The 16,832-nt window shown below is 42.1% G+C and overlaps 1 protein-coding gene across 8 annotated transcripts in view; it reads left to right on the forward strand.

Annotated features, from left to right (window-relative positions):
• LOC146856160 (hyaluronidase-like) overlaps window positions 1–16,832 on the forward strand; it is a 331,244-nt gene that overhangs the window by 78,316 nt on the left and 236,096 nt on the right. The gene's annotated exons all lie outside the window — the stretch shown is intronic.

Consider the following 16,832-nt stretch of genomic DNA (forward strand, 5'->3'; position numbering starts at 1 on the left):
GGCTTCACACCCTTGCCACAGGTGCCCTGAGTAACCAGGCAGGAAGCCGTATCCAGCCCTATGGCTGGGGCTACCTCTCCACCCAGACCGGGTCCTACATCCACCCCTGGGCCGATAGCACTTGAACAAGGGAAAAAAGTGCCTGGATCTATATCTGGGTGGGCGAGCCCGACAGAACCTTCAGGCTGGTCTATACTGACCCTTACAGTGTTTAGTGAGCTGGGTTGGGGGTAAGGGACTGGGGAACGGGACAGCCGGAGGGGGACAAGCTCGATCTCCTTGTCAATGATCTCCACTGCTCTTAAGAGGAACAAGTCCATCGTACAGCCTTGCGGCACCGGTGCGCCTACCGCTGTCCCATTGCACTTTCCCATTTTCACCAGGTGGAGGATGTAACAGCAAGAATGCAGTCACCAGGGATTGTGCGGGTTAGCTCAATAACTCAGTATCAAAATATTGCAGTGTCACAAACTACCAGACAGATCCAGTCACTTCCTATCTTACACCCAAGCCGGCAGTAATGCTCCTCCTAAATGCTCGGATGGCGGTGATAAGGTCCATGGGGCTGTTGGGTGAGGAGCACTTGCTTGTCAACACCCTGGCAAAAGGTACTGCACAACGGCACTCCCAGCACACTGGGTCTGGCCTCAGGTCACGGCTCTGCAGGCCAACAGGGGTAGCACGGGCGCATCCTGTGCTGCGGGAGTCCTCGTGGGCTCAAAAAGGCATGTAGGCCCTTCCCCCTGGGCATGGCCACCTGGGACTTCAAGTCTTTCTCTCCCTTTCAGTAGCATGTGATTGGGAGGCAACTCACCAGAATAACAGGTCCCGACAACACGTCCCACGCCACGGGAGTCCTCGCAGGCTCAAGAAGGCTTGTAGGCCCCTCCTCCTGGGCACTGCCTTCTGGGACTAGAAGTCCCTCTCTCCCCTTCAGTAGCAGGTGATGGTGAGGAAACGGACCAGAATAACAGACGGCAGTCCGATAACGCATCATTTTATGTTTAACATTTTTAAAATGTCAAAGACGTGTTTCACCCTATTAATGATGTCTCTCTCACATTACAGAATTTACCTGAATTGTGTTATATGCATTAAACAATAGTAAGTCACTCACTGTAGTAAATAAATCCATATGTCAATGTTGAGCTAAACGTTTTATAAAAAAAACGATTAGTTGTTTAAACAGAGCTCCTGAGTGGCAATATATTACACAACAAATAAAAGAATATTAATAACAAGCAAATTAAAATATAATTTAACATGCATTCATTACACATTTCGGAGTGCAACATATAATACTGACAACATGGAAGGAAACAAATTAAGCATGATACATGACACTATGAAACTTTTAATCTACAGATAAAGTTGTACTTTTAGGTCTCGCGAGCCAAAGGCTCGAAGAGACATTTTATATGTGGGATTTTCAAAGTGCTACCCACAGTCTTTTGGCTGGCCTAAACCTTGAGTGCACGATCACATGCACGTGCACAGCTGCTCCTCTGCTCATTGCATTCCCCCCTCCCTTCTCACCCAGCCCTTTGATGCTCTGCTCGATTACTTTCACTTTAGCCGCTTTGACCCTTGCATTCCCCCCTCCCTTCTCACCCAGCCCTTTGATGCTCTGCTCCATTACTTTCACTTTCGCCGCTTTGATGTTTGATCGCAAACGCAATGTTTTTAATTACTTTAGTTTACTTCACTTCCAGGAAATGTTCTAATTTTGTGTTATGTAAAAGCGGGTAACAGGTCTGTCAGCACCGGGCCGAGTTCTTTGATATGCGTTAAACATACCGACATTAATGTGTGGAATACTTCCGTGTTTACACAACTGCATTTCTCCCCCCCCCCATGTCCTCTAGCCATTCTCTCCTCCCTTTCCTGCTCGTTCTCCCTCTTGTATGTCCTTTGGTCCTTCTCTCCTCCCTTTCCTGCTATTTCTCCTTCCCCGCTGTCCTACTGTCTACGCTTTCATACTCTCCTGTGTAGTGTCTTCTGTACAGTTTCCTGACGATTGCCTAGTCCCTTCTAGTCTCTATTCTTTTACCTTTCCCCTATGATCTGTCACCCCCTATGTTCGTCGCTTGCTGCTCTGTTCTTCTCCCGTCACTCCTTTCTCTTTCAGTTGCAGCAACACTCTAGTGCCCGAAGTTACATATTACATAGCATAGCCTAATCCTTACACATGGCACTTTTGCACAGCGTTCTGATCCCGTTCCCTCGATGCCGATGCCGAATGCCTCCCTGTTCCTCTCAAATCTCATTCTCTGAAAACTGCATCTTATTTCCTCTGTTTTCTCTCCTGACTCGTTCTCATTCACATATGCACTCAAGAGGATACACAACTTGCCGTCAGCCAGCTTTGCCTTTCACATAATAAAACATAGCCTAGCGTTGCATACCATTGCATAGCATACCATAACTTAACAAAACATAACAGAACATAACAAAACATAGCCTAGCCTAACATAACATAACAAATCATAACATAGCATAACAAAACATAACATAGTATAGCATAATATAACATAGTATAGCATAACAAAACAAAGCATAGCATAACAAAACAAAGCATAGCATAACAAAACACAACAAAACATAGCATAGCATCACAAAACATAGCATAGCATAACAAAACAAAGCATAGCATAGCAAAACACAACAAAGCAGAGCATAACAAAACATAGTATAGCATAACAAAACACAACAAAAAAGAGCATAGCAACAAAAAATATCAAAACAAAACATAGCATAGCATAACAAAGCATAACAAAACAAAACATAGCATAGCATAACAAAACATAGCATAGCATAACAAAAAATAGCATAACATAGTATAGCATAACAAAATAAAACATAGCATAGCATAAGAAAACATAAAACATAGCATAACAAAACATAGTATAGCATAACAAAACACAACAAAACATACCATAGCATAACAAAGCATAGCATAGCAAAACAAAACATAGCATAACAAAACATAGCATACCAAAACACTACAAAACATAGCATAGCATAACAAAGCATAGCATAGCAAAACAAAACATAGCATACCAAAACACAACAAACCATAGCATAGCATAACAAAACAAAACATAGCATAGCATAACAAAACATAGCATAACAAAACAAAGCACAGCATAGCAAAACACAACAAAACAGCATAGCATAAGAAAACATAGCATAGCATAACAAAACACAACATAGCATAGCATAACAAAACATAGCATAGCATAACAAAACACAACAAAACATAGCATAGCATAACAAAGCATAGCATAACAAAACACAACAAAACAAAACATCATAGCATAACATAACAAAACACAGCATAGCAAAACACAACAAAACATAGCAGAGCATAACAAAACATAGCATAGCATAACAAAACACAACAAAACATAGCATAGCATAACAAAACATAGCATAACAAAACAAAGCATAGCATAGCAAAACATAGCATAGCATAACAAAACGTAGCATAACATGACAAAACACAAAACATAGCATAGCGTAACAAAACAAAACATAGCATAACAAAACATAGTATAGCATAACAAAACACAACAAAACATAGCATAACAAAACAAAACATAGCATAGCATAACAAAACACAACGTAGCATAGCATAACAAAACATAGCATAACATAACAAAACACAACAAAACATAGCATAGCATAACTAAACAAAATATAGCATAGCATAACAAAACAAACATAGCATAACAAAGCATAGCATAACAGAACACAAGAAAACATAGCATAACAAAACATATCATAGCATAACATAACAAAACATAGCATAGCAACACACAACAAAACATAGCATAGCATAACAAAACACAACAAAACAAAGCTTGGCATAGCATAACAAAACATAGCATAGCATAACAAAACAAAACAGCATAGCAAAACACAACAAAACATAGCATAGCATAACAAAACAAAACATAGCATAACATAACAAAACATAGCATAGCATAACAAAACAAAACATAGCATAACAAAACATAGCATAGCATACATAAAACATAGCATAGCATAACAAAACATAGCATTGCATAGCCTAACATAACATAAGAAAACATAGCATTAAGTTTGATAAACTCATAGTAGCGGGCTAGCTAGCTTTAACGGCCAGTGAGTGTAAGCAACTCCGTCAACCCAGAAGCAGTCACTCGGTCACCTTTGCTCTTGTATTGCAGTGGCTTCGTTTATTAAACAGTGCCCATATTTATACTGTTAGCACTTTACTTGTGCAAATTTCAGGGCTCACAAAACTTTAATGAATCGAAATTCACAACTGAGGCTGTTAAGTTCGTGCTATATAAAACCCTAAGGATAAATAAAAAACATTGCCATTTACAATGTGAATAGCTCCAACAAACACAAGACCTTTTTCAAAGTACAAAACATTGCCATTTACAATACCAATAGCTCCAGCTCCAACAAATGCAAGACCTATTGCATTTCCAATGCTTGTTTTCTGTTGTAATATTTACCACAATACTGCTGCTCTGGGTCCCCCTGTTGACTGTGGAGAGTCAGAGAAAGTTCTTCTGAGGATCCACTTGTGCAGTGTGAAGAAACATTGACACTACTTTTGGGAGGGGGCATAACTCCTGCAAATCCTCTGCCTTCTGTCCTGCCCCATACCAGGTGTTGTCCAGTCCTTTCCCTACTGCCTGTGTCTTCATGTGGCAATGTCCTGCCAGATCTTGTTCTGTGCTGCTTTTCTCACAACAGTGCCAGGTTCCCTATAGAACTGAAGATCATTGTTGAGGGGCTTCATCCCTATGGCCTCCAATTTCTCCTGCAAGAAACTCAGGACCCTCTTTTCTTTAACCTCTGGCATTTGGAAGATTCGAAGACCAAAAGGAGAAGCAGAAGGGAGGAGAACTGTATGGTGGCCCTCAGAAGGCTCAGGAATGGCCTTCATGTTCCCATGTGTCATATCAAGTTTGTCGAGGTTGGTGGAAATCTGAGACTCTGAAATGGAGTTCTCCACCTACATAAAGAAAGGTGACGAATTTTGCATCGTAAGGAGAATAAATTGCTATACATAAAAATGAAGGGGAAACATGCCTGGAGATTTGTTACCTGAAAACAGTTTTATGGATATTGTTTTTAGGATAGAGAAGTAGATGCATTTGGATATGAAAATGTGTGGATGTACTCCCCCATGTGTCCTTGCACTCAGCTACAGATTGGACCCCAGAATGTACCTGCCTGAAATCTCAGATTCCTCCACTGGGCTTAACTTGCTAATAACCTGCCAAATATTATGCTCATTCATTGCACAAATGCAAGGTTTTTAGCACATGCCAGACCCTTTGGCCAACTCGTTCTAAGCAGGGCATAAGGCTTTGTGTAGTCAGGGTTGGCAGCCTGTGGCAGGTTTGGAGCTGGGCCAAGCTAAATTCTGCTACATATGGCCTTGTGCTCCATAAGCATCCTACAGGGACTGGCCAACAAAAGTTGTTAGTGTCAAGAGTGTACACTGTGATGGGATGAATTTACAAATGGCTATGTTTGTGATGCCATTCCCTAGATATACATACAGTCCCAGATTGAGTTACCACATGTAACCGAAATCACTAGCAACCATCTGATGTGCAAGGGTGAACAGTCTGAAAATTGAGCTGTTGTGTGTGCATATACATCAGGGAAGCAGCCCCTGCAATTGCATACATCTTGCATTTTGGTGGAGTACCCATTGTGCCTTTTGTGGGAATGGCGTTACTTGTAATAGAGTGGATGAATTGTTATGTGGGTGCAATCAATGGGACCTGATATCTGAAGGAAGTGGAAAAGGGAATAGAATCCCCTTGTCACTTGTTGCCTTTCAGCTAGCAACTGTTGTATGATGGTAAACGAGGTCACTTGTCTGATGATGCATCTCAGTAACTATCAGAAGCACTGTGATTGGCTTGACTGTGAGAAGAACACAGTGTCCCCGCTGACTTTCTGGAAAGATTCAGTGGTCAATAAATAGAATGCAGCCAGTAATTTGACATGAGCAGGAACCACCTGGGAGCAGGCTGTATGTGATGTAAGTCCCAGTTCTCACTATGCAACCATGTCAAGGATCACAACAGCTGAGAAGCCATATCTAGCAATTACACCTTCCCTGGACATAGCAAAGATGGTTATTCCTGCCAGTAAAACTCCCCTCTCTCTTCCTCAAGTAATTGTTCCTCAAAATGAGGAGCAAAGCAACAAAGAAATTCACCAACATGCTAAAATTGGTTTTGGTTTTTATCTGTGCACAGCCTGTGTGATAATGTTTTGTATGTTGATGGGTGTGGTAGAGTCCTTACTGCGGTAGCAAGTCTGTTGAATGTGTTGTAATTTGTGTTCTCAACTAGTTTTAGCTAGGTTTTGAAATGTAAAAATATTTCCCCAAGATTTTACACTCTGTGATATTAGTATTATTACCTGCCTCCACTGATTCCCATAAAACTCCCTTGCAATACTAGTGATTGGCCATGTACGATGTGTAACTTAGCTTGAGTAGATAGGAACCTGTTTGCTCAGTGGTACTACTGGAGGACATGTGGGTGTAACTTTGGTGAATATCTAGCGGCTTGTTCGTTTTTGGGCATATTTTGCATTTGCTTGTGCCTCCGTATGCTCCTCCTTGATTTTCCTTTTACCCCACCCATTTAGTGGTAGAGATTCCACATTTGCTTGCCGCTCCCAATCCCCCCTCCCAAGTGTACATCAAAAACATATTTTCTGTGCAGAGTTCTCTGTACATAAAAGACTGGGCAGGGATATGCAGAGGCCACCAGATTAATAAGTAGCATTTGTGAGTACATTCTGAATGATCTGCTCCCACATCTTAATACTGTACCTCTGAAAAAGATTCATGTAATGATAAAAATGAATACACATGCAAAGCGCACAACTGTTTTGGCAGAGAAACATCCTTCTGAAGGGTTGGATCTTACAGGTCTCCTCCAACACATGGTGAAGTGTCAAAATTACATAGTGTGAGAGGAAGATATTGATTTTTCAGCAAAGATCTCAATGAGTTGTTTAACAAAAGGTATATGTTCCCAAGGAAGGTGGGAGACTTTGTGGCGTTTGGTGGTCTTGGGACCACATTTTTAATTTCTACAGATATAGATTTTTAAGCATGGGGGATTCGAAATTTTTCAGCGTTTGCACAGTATGGAGTCTTTGTTTGTGACTATTAAACAATCAGATCTTCTTCTCAGGTTATGGCAAATAATAAGGTGCTCTGGTGTGATTAGCAGGTCTATCAGTGGTTAAGAGGAATCATGCTGTCCAGATTCTGCCAAGAGTAATGAATCAAGGTTGTCAGACATAATCAAATCTGCAATCTTAAAACCGTTTTGAGGCTGATCTGGAATTATAAAGGAGGCAATGCAGGATACTTGATCCCTAAATACGATTTATGTCTTTTGCAATCACTAAATTGTTGTTTTCTTAACTAAATTCATTTGGGAATTGCATTTTGTTTTCCTTTTCTAGAATCTTGTTTTAGTTTTGCTGTGCATGCACCTTGTGAACTTTTCTCTGAAGAACAGCTTGCTCCTTCTCACAAACTACAAAGGATAATCTGGGGAATCCTCATCACATCTGTTATACCTTTAGGTGCTTGATTGCTTTGTCGTTGTGGGAGCTTAGCTGAAGAGCGCTCTCCCGTCTTCATGTCAAGATCTATCTTTGGACTTTATGATTTCCTCCAATTAGGCAACAAAAAATATATTTTCAATGTTTTTACATCATAAATTTAATCTACAAAATATTAATATTGTAGATAACAACATCAGATATTGATTTGCACAATGTAAAGCCTTGTTAGGTTTTGTGGTTTTGCCCACACAGTTTGATGTGGGCACCTAGCCTTGGCAAAGCAGTTCCTTAACACCTAGATTCTGATCTGACATTTAGCCTTTTTGTGCTATTTATTGTATTAGAATGCTACAGCAAACTATATGATGCACATTCTAAGAATTCAGAACATTCAGAACAAAGGCTATTCACTTAACGCAGAACTCACTGTGGACAAGACCTCTGCTCAAGAGGAGCTGATCATTGATGACAGAAGGGTTTTGTTTCTGAACAACAGAACCACAGTGGTAAGGCTGCCTTTCACTGTTCTGTTAAGAGAATGGGAAGTTAACTTGGAAAATATGAAGGTGACAAGTCAAGAGCACAGGCACTTGACATTACTGTGAGACTGTGAAGAAAGTGCTGAATGTTTGTGAGAGAGAGGTACAGTGTTGGAAGGGAATTTCTGTGATGATCACCTCACAATCACAATATTAGGCACTGTCTGGCTGCATCGATACTGACTTCAAACCTGGATCACCCGGATCATCTAGGTTCCTATTTCCTTGTTAGTTGTGACACCAAAGGACAGGATTGAGAACCAGCTTGTGTTTCTCTTACCCTACTATTACTTCTCAAAGCATGTCTTGTGCCTTTGTGAAGCATGTCATTGATGTGGCACCTACCACTTCCGCCTACCTCCTATTGGTGTACAGTGGTGGCTGCCTTGGAACGTGATTGGTGCGGCGGGGCGGGGGTGGGAATGGATAAACAAATAAAAGAAAAAAACGTACCTTCGCTGCTGTGCCGCCGCATGCCTTTCCTCCATCTTCTTCATCTGCTGGAAAGCACCGGAAGCGCCCAGGCTTCCATACTCTCCCAGCCAATCAGTGTTGTGATTGGTCTGAGCGGCCTGTTTGTCCACTCAGGCAGTGCCTGGGAGCCTGGGCAAGTTCTCAACGGGGCTGTGCAACACAGCCCTATGGAGAGCATGCAAACCACTCCTCACTCTGCCCTGGTCATAGAGCCGAGCCTCGCCCGACCTGGCTGAGATTCCCGCATAGAAAAATAAACTGATATTAACGTCCTGTTATTATCATTTGATTTTTATTTTTTGCACTGGTGAAATAGCAATAGGGTGACGCTCTTCCACCTTAGCATGTGAGCTGCTACTGATGGTGTATAGAATGAAGACAATTCCTTAAATCACAAGCAATTCGCTTAGCATGTGCTGTGAAACAGCATTCTGGGCTTCATAGTGTATTGTGTTTTTTTATGTTTCTTCTATATTCTGTTGGATGAATGATTTCCACTGTTTTTCATCTACTGTGTCAAACGCCACCAATCTAAAATGAAAAAAACACATAAATGATGGATGGAATGCGGTGCAAATCAAACATTCATCCCAGTCAAGAGATCTGGTTTAACTCCATTGTTCTTTTGCTCACCATGCCATCCCAGTTTAGACCCAGCCATATGCAAATCAGTCTCTACCCTGCTCCTCATGGGAACTGCCGAGCCAGGTCCTCCCTGGACCAGAAACAAGCATCCTGGGACCGGTTTCATAATACCACCCCTCATCAGCCCAGTTAGCTGGAATTCAGTGGCACAGTGAGCCCAGGACCGATGTCTGGGCATACCCAGCACCCAGTATAGCCAAGACATGGGTTCTGGACTCACTGTGACGCTGGGTTACATGCAATTTATAATGAGAGATAAAAGTGGAAGGGGAGGACCATATGGCAGCTTGGGAAATGCCACAATTAAAACCCCACCTAGTTACTCCAGAAAGCTGCGATACTCATTTGGGATTAGGCTCTAACTGTACCTGGGAGTTATTTGCTCCAGTTCTGATATGCCAAAGAAATTGTCGATTTCACCCATATCCGTAGTAGATTTTTTTACCCCTTTTAACAGGACCAAAATGATCAAGAGGATGTCAGATTTCCTACATTCAACTGATCTTTATAACCCTCACAGCATCAAGAATATGAATCAACGGATCTTAGTCAGAGGAATCTGGTTGTAGAGAAGGAAGAACCCCCTCTTGATCTCTGTCAAAATGCAGAATGTATCTTGAAGAGGAATTTAGTATCCAAAGAAAGGACAAACCGATCCTTAAAAATTATAAGAAAAGGGTGTCAATACATAAGGGGGGGCAGCTCCCCCATCCATCTTGTGGTAGTTCCACCAGAAATCAATTTTGAAGGTAAGAAACCTTTCAGAAACCTTATCCAAAGGTACAAAAGGGGTTTTCTGCAAGAAGTTTAAAATCAGAGGTAAATCCCAGCAAGGAAAGAAATGTCTAACCTTTGGTCTTAAAAGGTCAAAATCTCTAAAAATGTATTGCAATCCGGAGGTCTATTGATGACAAATCATCACAAGGAAGCATAAAGGCATATATATTGGTCTACAGAGGTCTAACAGTAAACAAGGGCAATTTCTTGTCAAAACTATTTAGCAAGAATTGAAGAATATCTGCATCTGGAGCCTACATTGGAGACAATTCCTTGGTTCTATACCAATTATTGAAAGAAGCCCAATGGTGACCCTAAACCCTGTAAGTGGACTTTCTCCTAGAGGCCTTTACAGAATCTGAGATATTCAGGATGCCCTCTCTCTCAACTTCCAAACTGACAATCTTAGCCTGGCTAGGATGTTCAGCAATAAAAGAGGGTGACACAGAGGAGATGAAAACAAGAGAAATATCTACTCGTGATCTAAAGCCGAATGCTGTAGAAGAGAAACCACAGCCTCCTCCTTCAAAAGGAAAGCACAATGAGCAATTCCACTGGTTTCCTCTAACGTCTTAGCAAGACCCTTGGAATCAGAGAAATGGGACTGAAGGAGTAGAGAAGGCCTTTCGGCCAAGAACCAGTTAAAACCTCTACTCCCAACATTTGCTGCTTTTTGTACCTTGAAAAGAACACAGATAGTTTGGAATTCTTAAGCGTTGCAAAAAGATAACTAGCAGAAAGTCGTGAAAGCATGGGAAGGCCCAGCTGAGGAGGTCTACTCATGAATGTAAAACTTACTGAAATAATGTCCTTTGAGGCACAAAAGATTATATTAAGCCCAAATGTGTATCAGATGAGTTAATTGATTGAGGGATCTGGAGCCCATACCTAACTGATTATTCAGGTAAGACATGGTCACCATTTTGTCCATGTGGATCAATAAAGCCACCCTCTTTAGGTGATCTGCAAAGAATCATATAATTCTCAAGTAAGCCATTAGTCCTTTTCACTTGGATGAACTGTCCCTCTATGACCTCTTCCAAAGACTGTGTGTTTTCTGGGTATCTAAGATTGTCCCTGCTCCCATGCTGCTGTCATCAGTTGTAAAGGTTATTAGATTCGGGTAGGCAAACATCATTCCTTGGTTTGAGGTCAAGTCCATCTTCCACCAAGTCAGGCTGTTTTGAATTTACTGAGTCACAGGAATTAGATCTTTATATTTTCTCATGCAGGTGAACCCTGTGACTCAAGACATGAATGACCATTTATCCCAGATGGAAAAGGGGCCCATTGTACAACCAGGGACAGCTCCTCTGTTGGAGCAGAGGAGTGCGCCCCACTTAAGTTACCCCCAAAGATGAAAGATAAAATGGTAATACTTTACCATTTTATTTTTCATCCTCCCGTCCTGAACCGAGTGTTAGGATGGGGCAGGTCCACTACTAAGTGATAGCAGCAGGGAGGAGAGTGGGAGGCTATGTACTTTTCAAAGTGTGCATATCCCTTTGGCTGGTTGTCTTTTGACGGCCAGCCAAACATGTGCACTTCTAAACCATGAATCCAGCTGTCTTAAGATAGCTGGGCCAGAGTAAGTGCAGGCCTCCAGGGTGCTAGGGAGCACCGAGTGAGGCCGCACCGTCCAATCAGGGTGCTGCTGTCACAGCATGAGAACAGCACCAGGATTGGTGTCCGCACTGCAGCATCCAGTTCAGAAGAGGTCCAGAGGGGAGGTCATCAGTTTAAGTAAGTTTAAAAAAAAAGATATTTGTGCATGTGCCCCTTCCTTCCCGTAGATGCCAGCCACTCCTGTGTACAATAAAAAGAGTTGCAGCCTGTAGAGGGAGAGAGGCAAAATAGAGGCAACTAAGAACCTTACCCCACTAGGAGAATAGATGTTCTGGAAAGTAATAGTATTTAAATAGCAAATTACCATGTCTCCTTGGTCTCAAAGACATTCTCTTGCCGGAGCCTCTGATTTCACCAGTAAAATTTCTTGGTTAATTCTGAGCTTTATCTTCCTGGATTCTGAAAGAAGTACCATTCCATGAGTGGTGTCGAACAAATCTCCTATGCATTCTAGTCTCTGGGCTTACTGAGCTGTGAATTTGAATAGCTGATTGGAAGCCCAAACTTTTGGAGAGTCTGAACCCATCAAAAGCAGTCTTCTTTGCTGTCTGCTCCAGAGAAAGAGACTGAATTAGGTGATCCAAGTATAAGAGTATTATCATCACACCCTTACTGTGCGGAAGACCTAAGATAGAAGCCAAGACCTTGGTGAAAAAGCTTTAGGTGGCCTTTAAGGCAAAAGACAAAACCGGAAACTGGAATGTTGATTTCTAATTGCAAACCTGAGAAACTTCTGATGAGCGTGAGCAATTGGTATGTGGAGGCACGGATCTTGCCAATCGATCTTGGCAATAAAATCTACTTTGGAAATATGGGGAATGACCTGCTGAAGATTCTTTATTTTGAAATGATTTGTAAGAATGAACTTGTTGAGAAACTTTAGGTCTGTTATCATTCTGAATTCCCTTGATAACTTCCTCACCATGAAATTACACCCCAATCCTCTCTTTTGAAAAGGAACAAGGAGAACAGCATTTTTCTTTATTAGCAATGTTATGCTCTCCTAAAGAGCCTTCATTTTTTATTCTGTCCATGGGCCATGGAGTTTGAAAACAATGTTGATTCTGAAAATCAGAGGAAATGTTCATGACATAACAATGAGAAATGACTTGAAGGACCCACCTGTTCAAAATTGATGCTTTCCATTGCTGCTTGAAGTGGAACAGGTGACCCCCACCAGGACCAAATGCAATTGTGTCATGGTTAGCAAATGTGTTTAGGGTTTCCTCTACCGCCTGAAGATTGGTGGGAGGAAGGATTTGATTGAAATAGGATCTGTAATGATAGAATTCACTACTTTTCTTCTTGTGATGATCGGATCATCTTGTGCCTCCTTCCCCTGATTTTGTCTGTGACGAAAAGGCTGTGTGTGCGTTTGGATGTTGCATGGCTCACAGAGCATATCCTCCAAGTTCTCACCCAAATGTGTATTACCTGTAAAAAAGCATTTGTAACAGGCAGTTCTTCTGAGGTGCTTCTACTTTCCAACTCCTTAGATGCAGGTGGCGTCTTGCGGCAGAGGCACCTGCTGAGGCCATAGCAGAAAGCAAAAGACACAAAATTGATGGATGGAATGCAGAACAAATCAAAACCTTGACCCCCAGTCAAGTGATCTGGTTAAATCCATCATTCTTTTGCTCACCATGCCACCCCAGTTTAGACCTGGCCATATGCAAATCAGTCTTGACCCTGTGCCTCATGGGAACAGTCCAGCCCGAACTGCCAAGCCAGGTCCTCCCTGGACCGCAAACAAGCATCCTAGGACCGGTTTCGGGGTTTTACCCCTCTTCAGCCAGGATAGCTTGATTCTAGTGGCACACTGAGCCCAGGACCCACCTCTGGGCATACCTGGCGCACTTAGGGCAAGAAAACAAAAGACACACAATTGATGGATGGAATGCAGAACAAATCAAAACATTCACCCCCAGTCAATAGATCTGGTTAAATCCATCATTCTTTTGCTCACCATGCCACCCCAGTTTAGACCTGGCCATATGCAAATCAGTCTTGACCCTGTGCCTCATGGGAACAGTCCAGCCCAAACTGCCAAGCCAGGTCCTCCCTGGACCGCAAACAAGCATCCTAGGACCGGTTTCGGGGATTCACCCCTCTTCAGCCAGGATAGCTTGATTCCAGTGGCACAGTGAGCCCAGGACCCACGTCTGGGCATACCTGGCGCACTTAGGGCAAGAAAACAAAAGACATGCAATTGATGGATGGAATGCAGAACAAATCAAAACATTCACCACCAGTCAAGAGATCTGGTTAAATCCATCATTCTTTTGCTCACCTTGCCACCCCAGTTTAGACCTGGCCATATGCAAATCAGTCTTGACCCTGTGCCTCATGGGAACAGTCCAGCCCGAACTGCCAAGCCAGGTCCTCCCTGGACCGCAAACAAGAATCCTAGGACCGGTTTCGGGGTTTCACCTCTCTTCAGCCAGGATAGCTTGATTCCAGTGGCACAGTGAGCCCAGGACCCACGTCTGGGCCTACCTGGTGCACTTAGGGCAAGAAAACAAAAGATACACAATTGATGGATGGACTGCAGAACAAATCAAAACATTCACCCCCAGTCAAGAGATCTGGTTAAATCCATCATTCTTTTGCTCACCATGCCACCCTAGTTTAGACCTGGCCATATGCAAATCAGTCTTGACCTTGTGCCTCATGGGAACAGTCCAGCCCGAACTGCCAAGCCAGGTCCTCCCTGGACCGGAAACAAGCATCCTAGGACCGGTTTTGGGGTTTATGCACTTCATTGATGTGACGTGCTACCACATAATGTTTGTCATTATTTTTAATTGCCCTTCAATGTTGTAAAATGTGTACATGGACCATATGAATTGTACTACCAATGTACATTTTGGGACAGGAACATCTTAAAATATAAACAACAAATTCACAATTACAGTTTAGTGGATTCCTTATTTTCCATGGGCTACTAAGTAAAAGAGAGATAACCTGTTGTTCATTCTTGCCATACCTACATGCCTGGAAGCCAGGGCTGACTTTTAGCCAACCTTCTCCTTTCTTGACTTCCGGGTTAGTCTTAAATAAGTCATCCCTCATTGATTTGGCTCTATTAAAAGTCAACATTGGTCTTCGTGACACTTTCCCTTGTAATATCGGGTCCTGTTTAACTAGGTACCAGTGCCTACACAGGCTCTCTCTCACCTTAGCCTGGTAGACACTATACCCAGTGATCATCCAAATTTGGTCCTGAGTATGTCTTTTCTTTTCTTTGACCTTCTCTACTTCAGGTCTCAACAATGCATTTCTCTTTATAAGATCTACCTTAGTTTTAGCCTGTTTTAGTGTTTCATACCTGTATCCTCTTTGCAGGAATCTATCTGTTAGAGCAATTTGAGCTTGATTCAGAGCATCACCTTCACTGCAATTTCTCTTCATTCTTAGATTTTCTGCATACGGGATGCTCATTTTTAATCTTGGTGGATGGAAGCTTGCCGCATGCAGAATTGTATTAACTGCGGTAGGCTTCATGTATGTGCGTGTTTGAATAGCTCTTTGTGCAGTATATACTTCGAGGTCTAAGTATGTCACACTTGTTGCACTAATGTGTTCAGTGAATTTTAAATTAAGATTATTTACATTAATGCTGTCTATAAACAATTGCGCTGACTTTTTGGACCTATTCCGCAAAATAAAAAGATCATCAATAAATCTGATCCACTTTATTACATGGTCCTTCCATTCCCTGTCATAGTCGACTCTGATATATATATATATATATATTACCGCTTTTTATCCCTTCTCACTTCCAGAAAAGACACAACACTCACGGGGGAGAGTCTCCAGCTTTATTGAGACTCTTCAATGCACCAGACGCGTTTTGGCAGTCACCTTTCTCGATGGTATGAGGGCGCGCCAGAAATGGCAATTTTTTAAACTTTATTTACAATCCACATTTCCTGTTTGTAGTCAGTAAGAACATAAAAGAGGGACCAACACTCATATTGTAATGCGAGCGCCATCTTAGCCTAGTTTGTATTATATATCTCTTAAGGCACTTTCAGAAGAGTAACGCCGATATCGGTGCAAAACTCACTCCCAGTTCACTAAAAGCATATTAGATAATTAACTAACTAAGGCAAATCAGCAGAATCTAGCCCTGAATGGGCCAATACATTGCCATCTAGCTATTACGTGCCACACTTTCATAATCCAGCCCTAAATAGGCACGCTTATACACAGTAATTCTGGTCAGTCGCCCTCACACATCTCGTGGTCCCTCCCCTAACATTTCCCCATACTTCACCCAGTGACATTCCCAATTGCATCTACATATACATGATGGTTATCTTGTAAATCATAAGACTAACGTAAGTAGAAAACTCAATTAATGCATTATCTAGAATATTCAGTTATACATTTCTTAAAACATTTCATTTACCAAAGTACTTAACGTATCCCTTAATCCATTGATTATTTGATTATCATTACCAATTCTAAACAAATTGGGATAGGAAATAAGACCACTACTAGGAAGAGATCCCTCTATCCTAGATGTACCGCAAGCTGCTCACTGCGTTTAGTCCCCCTGGGGCCTTAGTACCTAGGTCTATAATATACCTTGACTCCAGCCTTCTTAATTTCATCACTCTATCCCCTCCTCGTAAATTGGCTGGAACATGGTCTAGTATAAAATAGGTGAGTAAGTCTCTGCTGCAAGTATGCGCAGCTTGACAATGTCTCGCTACTGGGTATGTTATATCCCGATTTTTTATTGCTCACAGATGTTCTAAGATCCGCACCTTAGTTTGGTGGATCGTACTGCCGACATATCTTAGCCCGCAGGGGCATGTCAAACAATATACAGTATAGGGGATACTACAAGTCAAAAACTTTCTGAGCCAGCGTGGTTTATCACTCCCCTTCACTGGGTATGATAGTATGGTAGTATTGGATATAGCTAGCCTGTACACCAATATAGCACATAATGATGGGATAGAAGCTGTGAAATCATTTTTGGATACACGATCAGTGAAATTTGTGGACCATAATCTAATGCTGTTAGAACTTCTCACATTTTGTTTACAGAATAACATCTTCCAGTACCAGGACCAGCATTATAAACAGCTGATGGGACGGCCATGGGCACATGCTTCGCCCCCAGCTATGCAAATCTTTTCGTTGGCT

Source organism: Triturus cristatus, chromosome 4_1 (genome assembly GCF_964204655.1).
Source record: "Triturus cristatus chromosome 4_1, aTriCri1.1, whole genome shotgun sequence".
NCBI classification, from domain to species: domain Eukaryota; kingdom Metazoa; phylum Chordata; class Amphibia; order Caudata; family Salamandridae; genus Triturus; species Triturus cristatus.